The sequence below is a fragment of the Perkinsus marinus genome (assembly GCF_000006405.1).
Source record: "Perkinsus marinus ATCC 50983 genomic scaffold scf_1104296957478, whole genome shotgun sequence".
Taxonomy (NCBI): Eukaryota; Perkinsozoa; order Perkinsida; family Perkinsidae; genus Perkinsus; species Perkinsus marinus.
Genome location: NW_003207125.1, coordinates 61314 through 65855, shown reverse-complemented (window position 1 = coordinate 65855; position 4542 = coordinate 61314).

Below are 4542 nucleotides of genomic sequence, written 5' to 3'. Positions count from 1 at the left end.
TATTGAGAAATCAGCTGAGGGTCCTTGCAGTAGTCCATCCAGCATCGCAAGGAGTCCTCAAGCTCTGTATGGAGCATGAAGGACCGTCCAGACAGCGGCTGCTTGCCTTCCAGTGGGCTTGCCCGACTGCCAACTTTATACTCAGATCCCTCGGTCCGTCACAACCACTGGACGTTGCCCCCGTAGGGCCCGCTACTGCTCCGATACCGGGAGTGGCGACAGAACTTCCTGATTTCTCTTTGGCTGACGATGGTATTCGAATGAAGAGGTCCCAAACCCCGAAGGTGAATGCGTTCACCACTTCAGATCTGAACCTCAGATCCCAGACACGTTGGAGTCTTGCGTGTAGAGCCTCGCCGGATTGTCCCGAAGAGATACCAAGCCCAGCATCTGGCAGAGACTCGTAATATGAAAAGTACTGCTCTACATGATGGAACAACATGTGGACTTTGAGAGTTGGAGCTAAACCGGTTGCATACCATGCAGACTGCATGATGCAGTACCAAACTCATTTATGGACGCTTTCCAGCCAGGCAATCGACGATTCCCGAGGCATTTCTATTGCAAGTGGTAGAAAACTTTCAGCGCTTCCACAAAGGGTAGAGCCTTATTAGCGGAAGGTATATTATCCAAGGCCATAGCACGGAGCAATCGCGAACATCTGTTACCCTCGAGAGCACCATTGGAGTAGGCTAACCGTCTTACATTTTCCTTCTGAAGAGCTCTACAATACCTCACGTAGATAGAGTTCTTGCTGCTACTCTCGGCAGAGGGCTTAGAAAGGTTGTACGATTTGTTGACAATCCCAAGCATTATGTGCAGCGGCGAAAGGGAGAGCACTTCAAAGGGATACTTTTCCCACCGGATCATAGGCTGCGCGACAACACTGCGAATCCCCTGCTTGAGGTCTCCCATATGCCGTTCCCAGCTCCTGCCGTCACCATGCTCGGTCGAGTGTCTCGAGCTAACACAGAATGGACATGGGTGCTTGGAGGAAGCCATTTTTATACCCACCAAAAGAGCAGTCGCCTTGAGGTCACATACAATCTGTCTAGGCATGCCAAGGTCGAATAACTTCTTGATAGGTTCACAGTCGAAGATCTGCTGCAGGTTGTGCCTCGTCTCTGCCCTTCGATCGTGCTTGTCTTATGCTGATCGATCGTTACGATGGCGCCTCCATCGTAACGATATTAACTGATAGCTTCAAGAATTGTTGGCCTCCATCGAACTTTTATCCTTGTTATTCGGTCAGACTCAGCGGCGACTTCTGCTACTTGGAAGAGCAGGGGATTTTGAAAGTCCAGATAAGGGAAGGAAAAACTGACATAGGAAGGATAGGAGCAACCGTCGTAGTTGGATGCTGCTGTAGTGGTAGCAGGCCAGGCAATATATCTTACTATTGCCCAGTCCATCGGACATTGGAAGCATGGCTCAAAGTCGGACGAGTCGAGCTACAGGGCTCGACTCGACTCGACATTTCTCCGCCACCGGGCTCGACCGAGTTCGACTCGTCGAAAATCAGACGAGCCTCGACTCGACTCGCCGGACTCGACATGCCGGAAGGTGGTCAATACCATTGACTCAATAGGTACTAACTGTGACTAATGCCAACTAGGTTCAACCAGGTCTATGGAAGTCTTCCATTGGGAGACTTCAGCTGTCAGGTACGCATCTGTGAATGAACGTTATGTTCACAGACTGCGAGCATAACGTTCACAGTTTCCAGTTCAATTTGAACGGTTCAAACTTGCAAACTTGAATATCGAAAGGTTCGCTTAGATTTGATTCCATTTATCCAAGGAAACACTCTTGAATCAAGAGTCTTGAATACCGACACATTCATTCCGAGCTTCGTGTGTATTTAACTGCATCCAAAACATTAATGTTCCGAGCTATGATGCTCGACCACCGAGGATTCTCTTGCCCATAATCTGAGAAAGACACCACAAGTCTGTCGCTAGACACGCTGTCAACGATTGCTGAACTTCGGTGTCTCGAATATCATATCCATGGCTATTCCCATAGAGTTCAAGTATACACCCAGATTCTGTGAACTATAGAGTGGGGGAGCGGGGACGGAATTTGACCGTCAATGTCAACGATTGCTGAACTTTGGTGTCTCGAATATCATATCTGTCGCTGTTCTGATACAGTTCAAGTAAACACTCAGATTCTGTGAGCTAAAGAGTGGGTGAGCGTGGATGCAATTTGACCGTCAATGTCAGCGATTGTTGAACTTCGGTGTCTCGAATATCATATCTATGGCTATTCCCATACAGTTCAAGCATACACCCAGATTCTGTGAACTGTAGAGTGGGGGAGCGTAGACGGAATTTGACCGTCAATGTCAGCGATTGCTGAACTTCGGTGTCTCGAATATCATATCCGTGGCTGTTCTGATACAGTTCGAGCATACACCCAGATTCTGTGAACTAAAGAATTGGGGAGCGTGGACCGAACTTGACCGTCAATGGCAACGATTGCTGAACTTCGGTGTCTCGAATATCATATCTATGGCTATTCTGATACAGTTCAAGTATACACCCAGATTCTGTGAACTATAGAGTGGGGGAGCGTGGAGGGAATTTGACCGTCGATGTCAATGATTGCTGGACTTTGGTGTCTCGAATATCATATCTGTCGCTGTTCTGATACAGTTCAAGTAAACACTCAGATTCTGTGAGCTAAAGAGTGGGTGAGCGTGGATGCAATTTGACCGTCAATGTCAACGATTGCTGAACTTCGGTGTCTCGAATATCGTATTTGTGGCTATTCTGATACAGTTCAAGCATACACCCAGATTCTGTGAACTAAAGAATGGGGGAGCGTGGACGGAATTTGACCGTCAAAGTCGACGATTGTTGAACTTCGGTGTCTCGAATATCATATCCGTGGCTATTCTGATGCAGTCCAAGTATACACCCAGATTCTGTGAACTATAGAGTGGAAAAGCGTGGACGGAATTTGACCGTCAATGTCAGCGATTGCTGAACTTCGGTGTCTCGAATATCATATCCATGGCTATTCCCATACAGTTCAAGTATACACCCAGATTCTGTGAACTATAGAGTGGGGGAGCGTGGACGGAATTTGACCGTCAATGTCAGCGATTGCTGAATTTCGATGTCTCGAATATCATATCCGTGGCTATTCTGATACAGTTCAAGCATACACTCCGATTCTGTGAACTAAAGAATGGGGGAGCGTGGACGGAATTTGACCGTCAATGTCGACGATTATTGAACTTCGGTGTCTCGAATATCATATCCGTGGGTGTTCTGATACAGTTCAAGTATGCACCCAGATTCTGTGAGCTAAAGAATTGGGGAGCGTGGACGGAACTTGACCGTCAATGTCAACGATTGCTGAACTTCGGTGTCTTGAATATCATATCTATGGCTATTCTGATACAGTTCAAGTATACACCCATATTCAGTGAACTATAGAATGGGGGAGCGTGGACGGAATTTGACCGTCAATGTCAACGATTGCTGAACTTTGGTGTCTCGAGTATCATTTCCGTGGCTGTTCTGATACAGTTCAAGTATACACCCAGATTCTGTGAGCTAAAGAATTGGGGAGCATGGGCGGGATTTGACCGTCAATGTCAACGATTGTTGAACTTCGGTGTCTCGAATATCATATCCGTGGGTGTTCTGATACAGTTCAAGTATACACCCAGATTCTGTGAACTAAAGAATTGGGGAGCGTGGACGGAATTTGACCGTCAATGTCGACGATTGCTGAACTTCGGTGTCTCGAATATCATATATATGGCTATTCTGATACAGTTCAAGTATACACCCATATTCAGTGAACTATAGAATGGGGGAGCGTGGACGGGATTTGACCGTCAATGTCAAGGATTGCTGAACCTTGGTGTCTCGAATATCATATGAACTCCACCGTGGGCTTTCGGGTCCTTGGGCAGTGGAAGAACGTGAAGCTAATTTTTGTCGGTCCGCCTTCGGCGGACAACGACCACCGTGGCGGCGCCTTACTCACACTTCGCAATGCGGACTTCGCATACCATGCGAGCTGCCTCTTCGAGGCTCGACGGGACTCGACCGAGGCTCGCAGGGAAGTAAGAAATTGTGAAACTCGACCGAGCTCGACCGAAAGACGAGTCGAGCTTTGAGCTATGATTGGAAGTGCTCGAGAACTCTACAGCAGGGAAGAATGGAACCTCGATTCTCGGATGATGCACCATTTGTAGTAATGGTCGCAGCTCCTTCCCCATTATTGACGACTGAGTACTAGACATAGGGTTGAAGTGGAAGTAGTAGTTAGTAGAAGATTAGTGAGTCAAGGTTGAGAGAAGTTAAAGGGACAGAGCGACACAATAGCGGAAATCGATCGTCCAATCCCTTCATGAGGTTTTCCTCATAAAGAGACAGCGATTGTGTTACTATCCACGTAAGATTCGATAGTATGGCCAACGTGGGGTGTCAGAGGAGATGGGACAGTTGTGTTCCCGAGCGGGAGTTTCGTTACACCTCGTTTTTTGTAACTACATTCAGTAAGACATTCGATGAGACCGAA